Source organism: Chinchilla lanigera, unplaced genomic scaffold (assembly GCF_000276665.1).
Source record: "Chinchilla lanigera isolate Chin_1 unplaced genomic scaffold, ChiLan1.0 scaffold00006, whole genome shotgun sequence".
Classification (NCBI taxonomy): Eukaryota; Metazoa; Chordata; class Mammalia; order Rodentia; family Chinchillidae; genus Chinchilla; species Chinchilla lanigera.
The window spans coordinates 41,842,608-41,863,381 of record NW_004955407.1 but is presented as its reverse complement, the minus strand read 5'-3'; the positions used below and the strand labels follow the sequence as shown (position 1 = coordinate 41,863,381).

The window sequence follows — 20,774 nt, the reverse complement described above, 5'->3', positions numbered from 1 at the left end:
GGGCAGTGACAGGCGTGGTGCCCGCCGCTCGCTCTCTGCCAGCAGCCCCTGGGTGTCATCAGGGGTTGGCACAGAGGGTCACTCTTGTCTGCACATGAAGGCTGTCAGTCCGTGGCTTCACCACATTTCTTTCTCTTCCGTTAAGTTCGAGGGAAACACTTGGCCCTGCTCACCCTCGCCTTAACAAGCAGGTGGCTGGAGATGGGGCGGCCACTGCCCGGCAGGAGGGCGTGCTATTCCTAAGAGAGGGAGGGACGGGCAGGACTTCTTGGTTTGCCATTCTTCCTTGTCAGGCGTGACACTGTCTGGCCTGCGTTCCTGCTCTGGGGAGGAGCACCAGGCGTGCGAGAGGCAGGTGAGTCAATGCGCCACGGTGGCAGTGGGGCAGCTGCTGTGTGTGTGAGTCCCCGCCGGCTGCCTGGACGCGTCCCCCGCCTGCCCGGACCGCTGTCCCTGTCTCTGCTCCAGCTCCAGGTTGCCTTCCAGGCAGAGAAGCACCGGAAGGGGCGGGGAGAGGGATAAATGCGGGCAAAGGGAGCCGCCTCTACCCCCGTGTGGGCCTTTGAGTTTTGTCTTCCTTTTTATAATAAAGAAAGGTTTTTAAGATTTTTTTTTTTCTTCCTGGCTCATTCGGGTTTCAGGTTATTTAAGGAGCCCAGCGATGAATCCAGATGACTCAGGTCCACCCCGGGAGGGATTTCCTTAAAAGACCTCTCAGTTTGTGGGAGCTCAGACCGACACGACTGTTCACAACGTAGGCGCCTCCTGCCTGGAGCTGCCGCTGGGCTCAGACACCAAGCCACGAGCAGAAACCCAAGCTAAAAATACCCTGCCTCTCCATCACCCACCCCGCTCAGCAGAGTCAACGGTGGCCCCAGGCGCAGGGGTCTCACAACCAGGTGTGGAAGCCGCTGGGCCTGGGGCACAGGTGGTGGGGCGCTGCTCAGAGCATGGCCTTGTCTATTCTGTTTTGTCCCTGCAGCGTGTGAGCTGCAGTCAGAGCTTCCCTCTACGTCTGCTCTGGGAGCAGTGATGGAGCACATGCCATCTCTGGCCTGTGTCCCTTCCCTGGGTCTTCCAGGCCCAAGTACCCCTGAGCAGTCGCCTTCTGCAGCTGGACAGATGTCCTCACAGGCGGCGCTGAGCAGCACATGTCAGGCTGGAGAAGACACCGCCCCTACCTGACCACACAGCAATGGGGTTGCCACTCCTTGCAGTGCTGACCAGTGGGGCGCAAAGGGCACCTTCCTGTCCCCCCAGCTCTGACTCAGACCCCCACTGGACATACGTCCAGGTCGCCCCTTGGCCATTGCCCCCCACCAGCATGCTTTGCCCCTGGAGAGCAGGGAGCCAGGCTACAGTGGACAGCGGCCGGCAGGACTTAGCGCTGCCTGCTGGACATAGGTGACGTCCTGAGTGCTCTGACACCCTAGCACCCAGGTCTAAGCTTCGGGAAGAGCTCGGCCTGCCACTCTCAGCGGGCACTCAGCAGGCACCCACGAGCACGCTCACCACAGGCCTTCCTGTCAGGAACGTCCTGTGTTTGATGCAGCACCTGGGCCCCGCGTTCCAGGAGAAGCGAGGGCTGGCCTGAGCTCCCTCCCGGCACTGCGGCTCTGGCCAGTGGGCGGGGCCCTTGTACTGCTGGCTGCTTCAGGTGCTGAGCTGCATTCACAGTTTCCACCCCGCGGGAAGTCTTGCAGCTTCCTCCTTCTCTGCCGAGAGTCCCGGCCCAGATCAGCCGTGCTCCTGTGCAACCTCCCCGCCTGGCCCGCACAAGTTGGAACCTCACGGCCCGAGGCAGAGGCCACCTGAGGGCCACCGCTTCCCTGTCAGCAGCCAGCTGGCCCTTGCAGCGTCTGCCTGAGAATCGATCCTTCAGCTGAGTGCCTGGCCCCAAGCTGGCTGGGCAGAACCAGGCAGAGGCTGGGATCGTAAGCCTCCTCTGGCCGGGGGACCCCTGGTCTCTGGGCTTCCTGCCTCTGCCCGTCCCTGGCCTGGGTAGGGGCATTTCTGAGAAATATCTTCTGCGGACCCTGTGTGGTGGGCCCTTCCCTCTGTCTCTGCTTGGTTTTTGCAGCACTGGGGATGGAGGCTGGGTCACACACGTGCGAGGCAGGAGCTCCACCGCCACGCCACACCCTAGCCCCCATCCTTTTTAAAATTAATGGCACATTTTAATTTTTACTCTCTGAGTAGGTAGCTGTTGGTCTGAGCATCAAACAGTGACAAGAATCCCTGCCCTGTGCCCCAGGACCCTCCGCTCCACACCTGGAGGTTGGATACAGGTGAGGTGTCATGACCCTCCCCCATGACCCGTGTGTCCTTCCACTGCCCACAGCAGATTCCACCTTCACCCTTCCTCAGGGATGCCCAGCATGTGTGAAGACCAGGGCTGGGGTCTGAAGCACATCCCTGGTCCCGAGCACCACACAGAAGTGTGATGGGGCAGGAAGATGGGTGTGGTGTCGGGGTGGGAAGGGGTGAGCCTGCGGGTTTGTGGAGGAAGAGTAACCTCGGGCTTGCTGTGACCCAGAAGAGCCTAGGGCTGGGTGGGTGGAGGGCCAAGAGGGCGGCAAACCCGACCCCTAGGACCCCAGGCAGCGGGCACTGTCAGAACGCTGACTCTGCCTGCCTTGGAACAGCCGTGGAACGTGAGCTGCCTACGGCCCGTGGGAGGGGCTCCCTGCCTGAAGTCTTGCAGGGCGCTGGCTGTCCTGGGGTTAGTTCTGTGCATCTTCCAGCTGGGCCTTGGGGCATCCAGACAGCTGGTTGACCACCCAGGAGGAGAGTGGTGTGGCCCACGGCACATAGCACAGGCCCCACGGGTCAGCAGGGTTCTGAGTACCATCTGGGAGACAGGGGAAGGGACTCAGCTGGGCGTGAGTGCTGAGCTCATGGCGTTAGGGTGACAAGATGAGTGAATCCCTCAGCCTGGCACCTATGAAACATGCTGTGTCCACTGCAGGTGGCACTGTGCTGCGTTGAGCTTCCCAGGCACAGCTGCTGGCTGCACGGCTGCCACTCAAAGCTCTGGCCACTACCATCCTGGCTGCGGAGCAAGTTGGTGCCTAGCGGACGCATCCCTGCCCAGGGCACAGTCTCTGGAGAGCGCCTTCTTCCGCCAGGCCTCCCGTTCCTCGGGCACCAGCCTTGCCAGCCACCCTCCTACCGGGCCCAGCAATGACCCGTCCCCACTTCTCAGTCCCCCACCCAGGCTGCCCTCTCAGATCCGGGCCCCGGCTCACGGAGGAGCGGCCGCCACGCTGAACATCGCGGAGCCACGGGACTCCAGCTGTCTAGTGTGGCCTACTTGGCCCGACGGCTTGGAGATGCTTTGAGGAGAACTTATGAAATATTAATGGGTGACTGTAATGAATCGGCCACGGAGCTCCGTCGAGTGAGGCGCGCACTCCCTGCCAGCAGCGCCTGGGCCCAGCTCCCGGTGCCAGTGGCTCGAGTGCTTCACCCGCGGCTGCTGTTGAATCCCCATAGCAACCGGGGGAGGCTGGCACTGGGATGGAGTGCTGAGAGGTGCGCAGATTCGGCCCTCACTCGGTGGCACCCACAGGCCCACACCAGCCGCAGGCCAGGTCCTCTCTGTGTGCTTCCCAAAGGCGGCCTCACTCGTGGAGTGCCTCCTGCCACCTCCGGCCCTGCCCTGGGGCGTCCCCCACAGCGCACAGACAGGGCACCCACCTTGTGGAGACACAGGTGCTTGGGATCACCTGCACCAGGGGAGCCCTGGGGTGTCCCCCACAGCGCACAGACAGGGCACCCACCTTGTGGAGACACAGGTGCTTGGGATCACCTGCACCAGGGGAGCCACTGAGTGCACAGGAAGAAACCTGGTCAGTCAGACAGAACCACAAAGCCATGTAGCCAGCAAGAGGCCAGGACATCCTCCAGTGTCAGCAGACAGTGTTAACAAGTGACCACTTAAAGGTCAGTCCTCACTAACAAAACTCCAAATAAGGCTCTGCTCAGTGGTGCACCTGCAGTCCCAGCACTCTGGAGGCTGAGACAGGAGGATTTCGAGTTTGAGGCCAGCTTGGACAGTTGAGCGGAGCCCTGTCTAAAAAGACCATTAAAAAAAATCCAAAAAAAAACAAATGAAACAAAAACACCTGCAAATTTAAAAAGTAACAATGTATTTTGTTTCAGTTAGCAGAAGGCAAAGAGCAACTACAGAAAGGAATGTCAACAACATTGATCCCACTCTACTCGAGAAAGAATGGCCATTGTCAGGAAACCAAATAACAAATGCTGGCCAGGCTGCTGGGGAGACACAAGCCCTGCTACATTTCCCATGGGAATGTAAACCAGTACAACCACTATGGAGATTGGAATGCAGACTCCTCAAAAAACTGAAACCAGAAATTCCAACTGACCCAGCTATTCCCCTTCTAGGATCTTCCCAAAAGAGTTGAGGACATCATGATGTAGTGATCCACGCACACTGTTTGTAGCAACACAACTCCTGGTAGCTATATCTTGGAAGCAGCCTGTAAGTCCACCAGCAGATGAATGGATAAAGAAAATGTGGAGTTTACACAGTACAGAGCAGTACTCTGCCATAAAGAAGGATAAACTTGTCATTTGTAGGAAGATGGATGGAACTTGAGACCATAATGTCCAGTGAAATAAATCAGACACACACGTTTAAATATCACATGGTTTCTCTTATATGAGAAACCCAAAGTATAAATAAGGAGAAAAATCAGAGAGAGAGAGATCTTTTCCAAAAAGAAAGGGGACCTGGGAGAGGGGGAGAGGGGCGGGGAGGATGAGAGAGGAACTAGGCTGGGTAGCAGCGCCAAGGGAGAAATATAAATAGTATGTACTGCAACCGTGGACTAATAATGAATAAAAGTAGGCAAGTATGAATCATAAAAAATACAATGCAGGAGATGTCACTCCCGGGGTGGCGAGACCTGGGGCACCCATCAGACTGTTAAGAGCGCGTACAGCATCTTAGGGTTCATGCTGAGAAGACCCCAAGCCCCATGCCCTGCAATGCTGTGCCCAGCCCTTGTGATGCCTAAAACCTGAGGACCCTCACAGCCAATGGGAAACTGTGACTAAGAACTTAAGTGTCCCTTCACACCATGGCTTCTATGCGGCCACCCAGTGGACCTGTGCCTGGACCTCAGAACAGTGGGTGATGGGGCTGTCACCTGAGGAGTCGTGTGTCACAGGGCTGAACACACAAGGTGCGGAGCGTCCACCGGCGGACACCTCCGCGGGTGCAGATGCGCGGCCGGTGTTTCTGCATGGTGGGCGGCGAGTGCCTGTCCTTCTCACTTGTTAGTGTCCTGTTTTTCTGGTGATGATGCGGGGTACACAGCAGAAGTGGGGAGCAGCAGGCTCCAGCAAGGCGAGGAGGGGGCTCGCCCTCCTTCCTGGCCCCTGCTGCAGCCGGCACAGCCCACTTGGGGAACGGGGTGCTCCTGCAGGACGCTGTGGCTCCCGGGGCACCCGCCTCACACTCCGCTGTCCCCAGGGCAGAAAGTCCTGCAGGCGCAGCCGTGGGTCAGGCTGCGAGCCAGGCAGACTCCTGGGTCCAAACCCAGGGTGGGGAGAAACGCGGCCAGCAGAGCCACACTGTGGCAACTGTGATGGCCTGGGGCCAGGAAGGAAGCCAGTGTCCGGGACCACACCCCAGAGCTCAGGCACAAAGACAGGCTGGGGCCGCGGGGTGGGGGACACGCTTGCAGAAGTGGCCAGGGACATCTTGGTGTTGTCGTGTGAAGGAGGGACAGGAGATGATGGTGACAGGTGTGTGAGGGGAGGAGAACCTCCAGCAAGCAGATGCAAGGCAGCACGGCCCAGCCAAGATGGAGCCGCTGGCCACAGACGCCAGCTCCCTCCTCTATGTGCACCAGGCCCGGGCCAACACTGCCCAGCATCCTCCTCTGCAGTGACTCTGAGGTCACTGGGCCACCACCCACCCTGACCTGCAAGGGCAGGTGAGGAGCCGGGAGCGCACAGCCCTGCTCTGCGAGCAGCTGGCTGGCACCGGGCATGGACACCAGAGCTGGGGGCAGAGTGGCAGGCAGGGGGCCCGAAGTCGTGCGCTTGACGTCTCAGCCTCCCGTGGGCACAGTGCAGCCCAGGTGGGCTGAGTCCGGACACAGCAGTGACAGCGCAAACCACGCCAACTGTGACACTCTCCTGGGGAGATGGTGCTTACAGAAACTGCCACCACACTCAGGAAACGAGAACATCTGGAGGCAAAGCCTTGGCCCAGCCAAACTCTCCCCTCCACTGAGCAAAGGTACATGATGCAGATACTTTGTGTGCATGCAGGGAAGCGCGTGCAAGAACAAAGCTGCTGGCAGAGGTGCAAAATGGAGTCAAGCGACTGCACAAGGACCCCACAGATGCATGCTGAGGGTCATGCCACAGGGGTCCTGCCACAGCCCCGGAGAAAGGTGGACCTGGTGCCCCCCAGAGGCATCACTCAACCACTGACCAGGCCAAATGGGCCTGCAGTACAGGATCCTGCCCAGCCAAGGAGCTGCCTCCCAGAACAAGCACTTTGGAAATCCTATAAAAAGTGGTGATGCACACCTGTAATCCCAGCACACAGGAGGCTGAGGCAGGAGGATTGCTGTGAGACTGAAGACAGCCTGGGCTACATAGTTAGACCCTATCTCAAAAATCAATCAATCAACCAATCAGTCATCAATCAATCAATCAATCAAAAGCAAACAAGAAAAGCCCATACTGCACATGCCTACATGGCAATTCTGTCTCCCAAATAAAAACTGCTTCCTTTGACCTCCATGTCTTTCATTTTGTTTTTGTTTCTGTTTTATTTACCAAACAATAATTTTAGACTCATAAACTACCAAAAGTATGCTTCAAGTGTCCTTCTCAACCAAAATTAACATAAATACCACACGCATAGAATTGGAGATTTACTTTGCAAAGAGAACTTCTGTGGAAAACACTTTATATCTTTCAATGCCTTTTGATTTTTTTAGAAGAATTTTTCCTGTTTTTTTCCAGTGTTTTTCTTTTTCAAATTTTTTGATCCCTGTACAACTTTGCTCTGACCACACTTCTGTTCCCAAATTCTTTTGTAATCGAATACTGTATTTTCAGTTTGTACCAAAAGAACTGAAAATTACCTCAACCAAGAAGCCCAGAGATAAATGCTCACCAGTGGACTGGTACTCGACAGACATGGCAAGTCCTGCCCCATGGGTTGCTACTTACCCTGAGGGGACAAGAGGCCAGGACAGTGAGCAGCTGCTTCGGAGCTCAGCAACCAGAAGTACAAGGACACTCAGGTGAGAAGAATCTGCGCCTGCAGCCCAGGTGCTTTCGGGCTGGGGACACAGGTAAGGAAATGGGCTCGGAGTTGCGTTCAGCAGTGAGTGCACTATCATATCAGCTGATTGTTCCCACAACGGGTACGTGAGCCACAAAGCACTCCAAAGACATTTTAACACCACACGTATTAAATATGGAATTTTCCTCACAAATTATTTCTTGTCCAATGAATCGACCATGCAGTGATGGGAATCTGCGTCTGGAGTTCACTTTGTTGAGCTCATGGGTGCCAGGAGACCACAGCCAGCTCTGAGGAAGCCGCATCCTGGTTGAGGCAGCCAGTTCCTCAGGCTGAGGGTTCAAAGTGTCGCAATGTATTCTGCAGAAACATCTCAGACGATAGCCAGTCAGCCTCTTGCTCTTTGGCCTAAGAAACATAATCTTTAGCAAAGACACAAAAACAACTCTAAAGTTCTCTTTTATTGGGCTCCTCTGAGAATGTAATTATGCAATCACAAAACGGAAGTGGCTTTCTGCTACAGCTGCTGGCCCCCCAGCCCAGACTGCCACAGCCTTGAATATGCAATTTACAAACCCAGCAAGAGGGTGAGATGCGTTGTGGCAGTGTGCCCCACTCCAACCACAGTGCGTATAAAATAAACATCTTCTATTTTAAGAATAATTTTGGACATTCTCGTTTTAGTATTAAACTTTAAATGACTGATTTTTGAATTTTATAGTAATGAATTCTCCTATCTTTGAGCCGCATATCCTGAGCCCCTGTGAGTGATGGGGATCCCTGGCTCTCCATCCCTTCCCTCTGTGTGCATGGGCCCTCAAGGGTCTTGCCTTTCCCTAGGACCTTTTCTTTCTGTGTTTTCAGTTTTGAGTATCTTTTGGCTTCTGGGCATAGGGAGGAGGAAAATAGTGTTTCCCACCTGCATCAAATCCAAGCTGTCACTGGCACTGTGACTTCCCTGTAGGCTTAAATGCACCATATCATCACCAGCAGCCTGGCCACCTGTTCCAGTCCTAGTACTGCAGCACAATAGATACAGACTTCATGCTGGTGCAGTTGCTGACGTTTTAAACTTCCTTTTTCAGCTGGCTGAGGGCAATCCTTCAGCTCACAGGAATCATATCCCTTGGGCTTTTATCTGGTATGGACGTTTGTCAGTCGTCAGCTGCTGTGTGACAGTTCAGCTGGGTATAAAACTGATGCCTGAGCTGGGTGTGGTGATGCATGTTTGTAATCCCAACACTCAGCAGGCTGAGGCTGGAGGATCACCATGAGTTTGAGGCCAGCCTGGCGTACATTGCGAGTTCAAGATCAGCTTGAACTACACAGCGCAAAAAAACCAAAAAACAAAAAAACACGTGATGTGGGAGTCCATTTCTGTTGAGAGCCAAGGTGACTTTTTAAATCCATGAACCTGACTTCCTTTGTGATGGAGAGAACTTGAGCTGGGTGTTCACATGCTTGCTCTGTCCCACTGGTGAGTTTTTCCTCCTGGGGCTCCAGGTGTGTGGGTGCTGGATCTCTGTCGCTGCCTTCCAGCAGGAACATTCTCTCCTCCAAGGCTTTCCTAAAGAAAGCTGTCCGAGAAGATGCAGGCACCTGTAATCCCCGGAAACGGGCAGCGCTCCTCCACCTGGCCTCCAGCTGGTTCACGCCCTCCCATTCTTGAAACTTAAACCCCGCGTTTTCCTTGCCTGTCAGTCAGCTCTTACTGTTTCCATCTTTACGTACATTTATGGGCACTGAAATGTGCAGACCTTACCTCTAAAAATGTTTCAGCAGACTTTCCTTCTTAAGGCAGGTTCCAGACTGGACATCTTAGCAATTTGGTAAGTCCCTGTCTCAAAATACAAAAGACTTTAAAAGGCCGGAAGGGAGCTCGGTGCGAAGGCCCTGGGTTCGGTCCCCAGTACTGGAAGTAAGAGCCTCAGCTGGTTTCCCATTGGGCACCGCGCCCGCTCTCCGCATAGACGGCAATCGCGCGGGCGCCAGGGCCGAGAAGGACGCCGGGCCCTGGCGCCCGCACCGGAGCTCCCTGGCTCTGTCCGCCTCCTCAGCGTGGCCGCGGACTGCCGCCCGCGCTCACTCCTGCGCCCTGCGGTGGGAGGGGTCGTCCCGAAGTCCGCGGCCTCACGGCCCGCACCTCAGGTGCCCCCGGCCGTGCGGCCCCACAGTGTGCTCTGGGCCGGCCTGACGCTCGGAGGGGCGACGTGAGGGGCGCTGGTCCAGCGAGAGCCCTCGCTACATGCACGATTCGGCGGCACAGCGGCCCACGCGGGCCCCAGGCCCTCAGGGGGGAGCAGGCTGGCAGAGAAGGCGCCTCCGAGGCCGGGCCCCGCACATGCGTGGGAGGGGCTGCGCGTGTTTGGGGGGCGCTGCGCATGCGTATGGGTGGTCAGAAGCAGACCGACCCTGGCCCTCCTGGGCGTCCCCTGGCCCAGACATCTTTCCCTGGGCAGAGGGCTTATGCTTAACTGAATTAAATCCTCAGTTAAAACCACCAACCTGAAAACAAGGTTGTTACTTTGCTTTTTAAGAACTATTTTCTTATATTAAAAATCTTTTTATTCTATTGTAAAATTAAATGCAGAGAAAAAACAGACAAAAGAAGCATTAGCTGAAGGAGTCACAAAGGGGCCACCCCGTAGCCACCAGGGAAGGGAGGTGGCCCCTGGCCAAGGGGGCTGTGGGGACAGTCCCGGCACCTGGTGATGGTGGAGTCTGGGAGTGCTGGCCAGGCACCTTGCAGGCGTCCTGTGTTTAGCTGGTCTGACACCCTCTCCAGTGTCCCCACCTCCACCCACAGGGATATCTGCAGTTGGCGGGGCAACGGGCCTGCCCCGCTGTCCGCATCAAATGCCACTCACAGCCGCGCGGATCTCCATGATTCCCGTAAAAGCACAGAATCAGCTTTATCCAAGAGAAATTCAAGTAGGACACAACTGAGGTTGTTGGTGAATCTGCAGTTTTCTTTCTTAAGTCCTGGAGTCACACAACTCTTGCTGCTTTGAATGCAGTCTCACCTGTGTGTCCTTGCTCATCACCAGAGGAGAGGAACCAGTGAGCTGTGCTCATGGGTCTCACGTTAAACAATCTTGCTGCGGTTGTGACTGATTCCAGTGTCCTGTGCTTATTCCCCACCGTGTACCTAGGGGAATGGGCAGAGCACAGGGCCCAGGCCACATTCTCCACAGCTGCAGGCAACACACAGGTGCGCGCGCATGCATACACAGTACGTACACACTGAACACACAACACAACATACACACTACACACACACCACACACACTTCCAAACATATCACACAGACCACACAGACACACCATGCATCTCACACATAACACACAGAGAAACACATGCCACATATACACCAACACAGAAACAGACACTATACCTACACACAAACAACACCCATACATACAACCAACACACACACACACATCCACACCATATCCACACACAGATTGCGTATATGCACACAAATACAACAGCATATGTACAGAAGCAAATACACCATGCAGTCCACAAGCACAACACACATGCCAGGCGTGTGCACAAGCACACACACCCAACCACCCTGGGCTGGCCCCTCTGTGCCCTCGGCTCACAGCTGTGTCTGCCCTGTGTGACCAGGGGCAAGGCCTATCCCGGGCATCACCACACAGAGCCAGGCATTGCTGGGAAGCTGAGCTCACTGTGGCCAACAGTCAGAGCTCTGTTCTTTTTCTTTGTCTTCCCAGAATCACCCAGGAGCTCTCAGTGTCCAGGCAAATGAGAGATGTAACCTTTACGCCTGGGCTGGTTTTGATTTATCTGTGGGCAAAATAACCAAGCCCTGGGAGACAGTTTTCAAGTGGTGACCAAGGAATTTGTCACCTCATGAAATCCAAACACAAAGAGAATTCAGCAGGGTGTAAAAGTGGACTCGGGCAGAGAATCTTGGCCTGAACAAACTTCTGCGGGCCTGAAACCACGAAACTATGTGGCTGTTCCCAGTGTCACTGTCACCTCCGCGTCTGTCCCAGAGGGGCCTTGTGCTGCCAGGGACCCCAAGCCACAGTGTACGAAGTGCAGGTTCCAGGCTCGGCCCACGGGGTGCACCTTCTCCCTCACAGAAGGGCACCTGTCACCGCTGTTGTGATGGCTGTAGTGGGCTGCTCCTGGGGTACAGTGATCCCCATGCCCTGCCCCACTCCACCAGGGCCGAGTGTTCCTGACTTTCCTTGTCCTGCCCTTGCTCCAGCCTGGCACCCTGAACAGCACAGCGAGAAAGTTCCCTCAGGACCCCATCAGGAGCCCCTTGGGCAGTGCTCTGGCATCGCTCCCAAGCGTATCTCTGGGCCTCCAGCACCAGGTCAGTATTCACAGTTGCATCTGAGGTGGCAGGGCCAGCGTAGGGTGTGCTTGGGACTCAGCACCACTTCCCGAACCCTGGCAGGGCCCCACATGGCAGGGGTCCTCTACCACCACCACCCCAGGGGTGCCCTTGTGCTGGCCTCGGTGGGAGTGAGACTCCCTGTCTGTATTCCTTCTTAAATTAGAAAAAAATACCTGTGACTTTTAAGCAACAACAGCAGTTTAAAAATAACAAGCAAGTGTTCTCCGTGTTTGGTAAATTATAAAGCTTCCCCCATCTTCGGCTCCTCTGTCATGAAAGAAGCAAGTCTCAGTGTCTCTACGGCCCCTCCTCCTCCTCCTCTCCTCCTCCTCTCCTCCTCCTCCTCAGTGTACGAGTCGTGACTGTGAGACCGCAGGCTCCATCTCCTGCTAAACAGCCACACATTCCCACATCGTTCTTAAACCTGTTTCAAACGCAATATCATTTCCCCTTCAGTTAGTTCTGCCCTGTTTACTTATTAAAAATCAGAAACGTAAGAGCCAGAATGGAATTTTAACAATTACAAAGGTGACCATAAACACTTAATCTGTAATGGCGGAGTCCACCTCCTGTTAACCTTGACCACCCCCCTGGCTGGATGAAGACTCCCGGCGTGATGTGGGATCTCAGGGAACCGTGCTGCTCAGGGGGTCAGCCCTGAGTCAGTGAGCCGCTAGGGGTAGGGCTTTGCTGGAGAAGGGGGTCATGGAGGCACAGCCCTGGGGACCAAATCGGTGCTGCCCCTTCCTCCGTGGCACTGTCCCCTGCTGTTTCCTGGCCGCCATGCTGTTTCTTCTCCTCCGCCATGCCTTCCGCCCGCTGACCATGGGCTGAATCCTCTGAAACTGTGAGCCTAGCAAAGCTCTCCTCCCTTCAGTTGTGGGTGCCAGACACTGTGTCCCAGCGATGGAAAGCTGACTGGTACCCACGTCCTCTCCCTCCCTCTGTCCCCTAGTCCCCCTCTAGGGAGGGATGCGGGGCTGCTTCACACGCCTGGCGCCAACCATGTTCAGTGAGGGATTTCTCTTTTAAAAGCCCGTTTTAGAATAGACTTACAGGTTCCAAAATAACACAGCGCAAGGGCTTCCTCTTCCCGGCTCCCACACACATCCCACAGGCCATTGCGCACATCCCCCACTTGGGTCCACACTGCTGTGCTGTGTGTAGATCTGGCCTTGCTCGGTGGAACCAGGACCAGGAGGCTGTGGGACCCCCGGTCGGAGCATGTGCCTGCTGGGCGCAACGAGCGCCCTGTGGACAGCCAGGCCTCTCACGGAGCACAGCGGGCACCAGGGATTCTCATCCAGGGCACACACAGTGGGGCACAGTGAAAATCTGACGGGTGCCTACGGTGGCTCTGCAGGAAATGCGTAGAAGTGGGGTCTCAGGTCCATGTCTGTCATGTGGACTGCCCTCTGCTGGACAGACCTTGTGGTCATGCTCACCAGTAGTGTTGCAAACCTGGACCCCAGTGGCCCTGACATGCGACGGAGGCTCCTGGTGCCTTCCAGGGATTCCAGGGGACTCGGACGAGTCCATTCCACTTCTCTCATGTTCATCTTTTTCCTGTTGATTTCTGGGAGCTCTTTGTATACGAGAGGACCCAGCCCCTGTCTGTGAGGCTGGGTGTCCAGCCCAGCTCATCTTGTGACTGGGTGACCATAGCTTTTCTGTACGGAAACTTTTTTGTAGTCAAATTTTTTAGCTGCTCAGAGCTCCTGGGGTTTTGTCACTGTTTAAAAAGGCTTTTTCCCATTCTGAAGTTTCAGAGAGTGTTCCAATCTTTAGAAAATGCTTTTAAGATTTTATTTTTAACAGTGAAATGTTGGAGCCGCTGGCACCTGCCCTGCTGTGTGCTGTGTGGGGGACGCGCGCCTTGCTGTTCTTTTTGGGTGACTCCCCAGGCGTCTCCACAGTCCCTTCCCAGCCTCCTCCTTGTCTATACCACCTGCCAGCTCTGCATTCAGGCCGTGTGCTGCTTTGATCGGCACCTTACGGTGTGTTCCGGCGCTCTTCCTTCAGGACCTACCTCCGGCTGCCCGAGCAGCTGCCCCTTAGCATCCGCTTGGGTCCTGGTCTTTCCGCCTGGCTCCTCTGCCCTCCTGCTCCCTCCTTCCCTCTCCTCCACCCACCCCAGCGTCTGGGGGTCTGGGCACTCAGTTCCTCAGTTTCCAGATAATGGAGTCAGCCTCTCCGTTTCCTCTTGTTGCTTTTGGATCTTTTCCACAGAGAGAAAGGGAAATGCCGACCTGGCCAGCCAGCAGCGTCCAGTGCCCCAAATGCAGACCACGGCCTGTGGTTTGGGTTGGGCTGGGGTAGCACTGTGGTTCCAGGCCGCTGAAAAACTCTGTGTGGGGACATGAAGCAGCCAGCCCCGCGCAGGCGGTGCCCCGTCCGAGGAGCCCGGTGTGCGCAGGCGTGGCTGACATGTGGTTGTCACAGAGCTGGCCTTGCTCCCAGTGGACCCTAATTTAGCTCCTCGCTTCCTGCCCCACAGGACCCTGTCAGCTCCTTGGGCCGATGTGCTATCAACATGCTGTTTCACCTCAGAATCTCAGCCGGAGAGGAACTCGTGTGCAAGCACATGATGAAGATCCCAGACCCCTCCCCACACAGGCTTCTGGCAGAGCTCTCTTGCGGGGGTGAGGGGCGCTCTGGAAAGCGAGGGCTGGACGCCTCCTCTTGCTTCCTGCTTCCCCGTGTGGGGCAGACTTTTGATTTCAAACCCACAACCGTGAGGCTCCAGGTGGACGCTTCCTCCGAGCCCAGACTCAAACCTGCAGAACAGGAGAGGACGCAAGCATCCTGCAGGCCAAGCGAGGGCTGCAGGGCGACCCGGACTCTGCCTTCTGCCCTCCGACGTGCTATGGTTCGCTTGGGCAAGTCCTGCATGTTTGTCTTACAGCACCCCCGGTGTTTCTCAGTGACAGAGAAGTCTTCACTGGGGCTCCCCATGTCTGAACAGCACGGTGGGGAAAGCACGCCTCCCCTCCCGGGCCCACAGGGCAGCGGCACCTGGCCGTGCCCGCCGATGGTCCCCACTGTGTGTCCCTGAGCTGGGCTGCGCCCCAGAGCAGAGCCTTCTCTTCCTTCACCTTTCATCCCACGTGCGAAGCCCCTGCCCACCTGACGCTGTCCCCACCTGCCGGACTCAGGTTCTTCAGCTGGGAAAGGAGTCTGGGCCCCGGCTGTGGTCTCTCAGACCCATGGAGGGCCGTTCCACGGGCTGCTGTCACCAGGCCGCCACTCAGAAGGTGGAGCTTCCTCCTCCTGCCAGCCTTGAGGGCCCTTGAAAGTCTGGAGGTACGGCGGGGGGCGCATGCAGCACACTGCCGTGGGCCTGGTCAGCACCGGCGGCTTCTTCAGGCTGACCCTCCTTCTCTGGCCCTGGGACTCTCTTCCCCGGCTCGCTCAGAACCCTCGCCCTGAGTCCTGTGGGGGGCACCCAGTGTCCACCTCCTCGGCCTTCATCTCTGCTTCCTGCATTTTAGGGAAGCCCCTCCTGTCCCTCCCACCCTCCCCACAAAGTCTTATGTGGAAGATCACGTTTCCAACCCAGGCCTCTTTCTCACTCAGCCACTGCTTCCTGTCCCTAGAGGCAGGTGTGGTCCTCCTGGGCCTCTTCACAGGTCCACAGCACTGACTTTCAGAGATTTTTCGGGCTCCAAAGGACCCATATCCATCAAGACCCTGTCCTCAGCCGCAATCACTCCCTGAAAGGCCTCTGAAGCCAGCGCAGGGTGGGGTTGGCTTCCAGGTCTCTCTTGGCCACTGAGTGGCCTCAAGCTAAAGCTTCTCCCAGGAGGGATGCGGCCCGGCAGGGGCCCTGGCTCGAGCTGACTCCTCCTGCTGCCTTGCCCTTCCCCAAAGCTCTGGCTCTGGAAGAGGGCAGACAACAGTCCTGGTGGACATCAAGGAGCGAGAATCCGTCTCGTTGCTGGGACACAACACCCGACACCCACAGCTGAGGGGAGGAGAGGCCTAACTCGGACCACGGTTCCAGGAATTTAGTTCATGGTCACTGGCTCCAAGGCGTCATGGCAGAAGGGTGTGGTTGGCAGAGCAGGTTCATGGCAGGCAGGAAGCAAGGGAAGAGGTGAGAGACCGTGGATGGCACCCAAGGCCACGCCTCCACGACCCGAGCACACATGCAGTGTGCCCACCGCTGCCAGGGCAGATCCCAAGCCAAACAAGCTGACGCTGCACTCATGGCCACATCTGGCCCAGAAGGATGAGAGGAGCAGGGCTGTCCACCACCCGCAGCAGTCACCCCAGGCCCTACCTTCTGGACGCCGCCTCGTTGCTGGGACTGGACACCCCGTCTATGCACTAGGTCTGGCCTCCAGGGGCTCTGGGATGGCTACTGGCTGCACACTTTCCTGTCGCTGCCTCCTCTGACTCTTAGCCGTCCTCCCGCCTCTACCTCAAGGAGCCTCAAACGCCACGTCCTCCTCACCTCCTGCCCAGGCTGTCCCAGGCCGGCTGGTCGTCCACTAGACCCTGCAGCACCCCTCCACCCAGGCTGTCCCAGGGCCACCTCCTGCCATGACCTTCACGACCCTCTGTGCATCCACTGCCTCCCAGCACGTCAGCACCAGGGCACCACCCTGTCCCCAGCAGCCCGGCCATCAGGGTACAGCTCGGGGGCCACGGCCCAGGCCCCCAGAACACCACCCTGCCCTGGCAGCTGCACACAGAGGGGTCCAGGCTGGCCTCTCCTGGGTACTCGGGAGGCCCCAAGGGAGTGGCAGGGGCTGAGACTGGGTGCCTGCACTCCCTGGGGAGCACGGCATGGGATTCAGGGGCATTCAGCACGACACAGGCAGGCACGCCCAACACCCCGGGAGTGGGGAGAGGCTGGTCACACACCCTGCGCACAGGTCCTGGACCCCCAGGCCCCAGAACACCCTGGCCAGAGCCACATCTAGGCTGGGCTGAGCCAGAAACTGCACATGTGCGCTTGGGGTGAGTGGGAGCTGCCCCAGGGCTCCTGTGGGCTCCAGCCTTGCCTGGGGTGGGGTGCAGCTGAGGCCGGCCCCATCCCTGCCTTGCCATGGCTGCTCCAGGAGCAAAGCTGCCCATTCCTGTGACAGTCGCCGTGAGACATCTCATGGGTCCAGAGTTGTCGCCCTCAGAGCCGCTGCAGTGAGGACTCGGCCCGCCCACGTGAGGCTCCCACCTCAAAAGCCAGCTTCTCCTCCTGGCCAGGTGAGGGCTAAAGCTCCCCGTGGACACAGAGCGGGTCAGCTGCTGTTTCCAGAGACCCGCCACCCTGGCGGTCAGACAAGAGGGCTCCGGGGCTGGCACGGGGTCAGGGGACACGGGTCTATCTTGCAGTTGGCCTTTCTTAAAAACCCAAACATGATCAAGCGCCGCATTCCTGAAGCTAAAAATAAGCGTGGGGCCTGACATTTCCTAAGACAGAGCGTCCAGCCAAGACTGGCTGTGCGACCCACCAGCACACAGCTCGGCCAGCGGAGCATGGCGCCCGTCACACCTCCTAGGCCCTCCTGGGCCCGGCGACCTGTCCTCAGAGACATTTGGAACCTCTGAGGCCTGGGACTGACCCCAAGTCCCTGGGTCCCCACCCGCCCCAGCGGCCAGTGTCACCCACACCTTATAGACAGGGCTGCCTCCGGGCGATGGCCTTGCAACTCCCAGCAGCAGACGGGACACGGGGGGTGGGGTGGGGGAGCTTCGGCCATGGTGGGGACCAGCACTGAGAGAAGACACAGGGAGAGCAGAGATGAATTCCAGGGTGACGGGGAGCTGAGGACTGGTCGGGGGACAGCAAGGCAGATGGAGAGGACAGCAGAGGCCACATCTGCAGATGGGAAGGAAGCAGGGGCAGAAAGACGGACCCTGCATCCTGAAGTGGGGAGATGGGGAGGAACAGAGAGGAACAGAGCCAGGGATTTCTATCTTCAAGGGTCTAAAGAAAGAGCCACCCAACACCCGTGTCCCCGTGACCAGCTCACTGCAGAGAATGGAGTCGGCCTGCTGACAACCCCTCTCTGCCCCGGGTAGGCTCAGGGTGGTGGGGGCACTGCAGAGCTCCCCAGCACAAGGCAAGACAGCTGAAGGTGCCCCCCATGTGCACACGCCAAAGCTGGGCGTACCGTCTGCTCTGCACCTTGGCTCGGCCCTGCTGACCTGGGTGAGGTGACAGCAGCCTTCCTGTCCTCTCCAGGTGGCGGGGGCTCCATGCCCCTCTGCCTAGCGGGAGAAAGCCTGCTCTCTGCTCTGTCCCCCGGGAACATCAGCACCCTAACTCCAGCTGCTGTCACAGAGGGGGCATGGGGGGCCTGTGAGGTCTCCCCCATGCCAGGAGCCGACGGGCTGAGCCCAGATGGGTCCTCCTCGGGCTCTGGGCACCTCCCTGCACCCCCATGGCAGCCAGAACGCCCCGTCTCAGATGCTGCCAGCCATGAGGGACCAGCCTGTGGGCACGCAGGGTGGCCAGGGCGAGGGACAGGGAGGCTGCACTGGGCAGGATGTGGTAGCCTCGCCTGCTTGTCCCCTCTGGTCTTGGCTGCCCTGGCCCTGGCCCTGGCCCTGGCCCCGGTCTACCCTAGGCTCGGGAAGGACAGCGCATCTGCTACCTCCACCACCCTGCACACAGGGCGAGATGACGGCTCCCGCCGGCAGGCAGCAGAGGGCTCGTCCTTGGAGCACTGCTCCTGCTATAAATACACACTGAGTCAGAAATCAGCCGCTTCCCGCGGCAGCCGGCCCTTCCCGGCTCTGCGCCTGGGACCAGGCCCTCCCCAGTTGGCGTGACCTACTTTCTCAGCTGAGTGACGCTGAGGGGGAAGATGGTCACTAACGGGCAGCCCTGCATCTCTTCCCTGTGGCCAGGCGGCGGGGTGACCAGGGCCAGCCCGAGCAGAGATCAGTGCCCACACCCCAGCAGAGCCGAGCCCAGGGTGGGTGAGCAGTTCCTGCATGTCCAGCCCAGGGCCACCCTCCATTCCTCAGGGCCAGCAGAGTCCTGGACCCTGACCTGGGAGGCCCCAACCCTCCAGCGTCTGGGCAGCAGGACCCCAGGCTCTCAAGCTCATGGCCCAAGCTCAAATGCACTTCCTGCTGAGGCTAGACAGCCAACCTCCAGGGCTGTGTCTCAAGGGCCCAGGAGTAGCTGTTTTCCTGCCCTGGGTGGTGACCCTTTCCCTCAGGGACACTGCCTACCCCAGGCCCCCCGATGCATCTGCCAAGTAGGTGCAAGACTTGGAGGCAGAGTTTGCCATGCACTGGGAAAGCACCCACGCAACCATGCACCCTCCAGCCCAGTCCAGGGAGGGTGTAGACCAGGACAGGGGGTCACAGCGAGCGGCTGCCTCTCATGCAGCTGTACAGTCCCTGCTTCCACAGTGAGGGCTGCTGTCTGCGCGCCTCCTGGTCCTCCTCCGCCAGTTCCTCCCGGCCAGCCAGGCTGCTCCCCACCCCCGCTCCAGGGCCGCTTCTGCTGCCTCCAGATGGTGACCAGGCAGGGGACGGAGCCTGCTAAGTGGCCACTCAGACAAGCCCCCAGGACAAGTAGACATGTGTCTAGAGGAACCTGCAGAGACCCCTGTTGGAGCTCCTGAAATCTCTGGGTCGGAGGACCCTTCTGCAGCCCTATGTGGTAGCGCACACCTACAATCCAGCACTCTGGGGGGCTGAGGTAGGAGGATCACAAGCCAGCCTGGGCAACTTAGTAACTTAGCAAGACCCTGTCTTGAAATAAAAAGAGGGCTGGACATGCAGCTCAGTGCAAAGGCCCTGGGTTCAATCCTCAGGGCTTAAAGAGGAAGGGACAAGGACCTCTTGCAGCCTGGGTTTCACTGGGCACAAAGTGGAGGCTGACCCCAGGCACTGCCCTCTTCTGCGCCTTAGGTGCTGGGTTCCCAGACTGGCCCGGAGGTCCAGCTTGCCCCCTGTGGAAGGTGCACCTGGCCTCCCTATGCTGTGCGCTAATGCCTGTCCCTCCCACGTGTGTCCACCATGTGCATGGCCCAGCGTCTGGGCTCCTCCAGGCTGTGTGATCACAGGGCACGGCCGTGGCTGTCCCCGAGTGTACCCTCTGGGGGAAACCGGAGGGGATTCCTGCTGCCCGGGCTCCTCTGGCTGGAGTGCCAAGCCGAAGTGGACAAAAGTGCCCAGCAGCGTCCACAGGTGCAGCTGCCCCATCGCTCACCCTCTATGCAAAACAGCTCATTCAGGGAAACTGAGGCAGGGAGGCCCGGCCCCAGGGGGCTGACAGCTGTGGTGGTCACCCCCAGGCAGGGCTTTCCTCGGGCTGTGACGGTGCCAGGCACCAATCCTCAGCTGTCCTGGGCTCCAGGGAGTCCAGTGGAGCCCAGAGACGACACCTGGGTCACCTTCACAGTGTCCCCCGCCCACTCCGTCCTCCATCCCTGGGTCACCAAGGACGAGTGATACCTCATCACCAGCAGGGCCTCCAAGGGTGGCTTTCAGGGAGCTGAAAGCCTAGAGACAGGGACACCGCTTCTCAGGAGCAGCAGGACACCAGGCCTGGGCGTAGGGATAGAGGACAATGGCTCCTTCCTGCCCAGATTCTGGTGTTTGGGACACAGGTCTCGAGGAATAAGTGAAGGAGTTAAACCAGGTGAGTTTGTTTTAAAGCCATTAATGTGATGCCACCAGCTGCCACACAAGATAACGTTTGTTATCGTGCTACATGAGGGACCCAAGTGCCGGCTATTGCACCTAAATCCGTGCCACAGTCGTTCCAGCCTGGGGCAGAGCCGAGCCCTCAGCAGCACATTTTCCACACGGTGCCTTCTGTTCGGGAGGTGCTGGCATTTCGAGCTGGGCGGTTAGCACCTCGCTGGTCCTCCTCACGCATCCTGCCCTTACCTCTCTCCAGTGAGTTCTCCTGGGTGCTTGGGTGGGCGGAGGCGCCACCTGAGCGGTGACTCAGTGTCTGCCCACGCAGGCTGCACCGACGGGCTCTCTGCTCGCCATGCGATGTGGGCCGGCGGGTGCCGGGGCCGGCTGCTGCGACACAGCCGACAGCAGGGTGGATGCTCGTCATCTCCAGACCACATCTCCCAAGGCTTTTTCGTTTGGGCAGAATTAACGGTGGGGCCAGAG

General features: G+C 58.0%; 1 long non-coding RNA gene across 1 annotated transcript; it reads left to right on the top strand.

The window, feature by feature from the left end:
• The first annotated feature begins 288 nt into the window (after positions 1-288).
• On the top strand, positions 289-4,528 carry LOC106146993. Its single transcript, XR_001231681.1, has 4 exons — positions 289-355; positions 642-899; positions 2,200-2,288; positions 4,165-4,528. It is a non-coding gene; the product is annotated as an uncharacterized LOC106146993 (long non-coding RNA).
• The last annotated feature ends 16,246 nt before the right edge of the window (positions 4,529-20,774 follow it).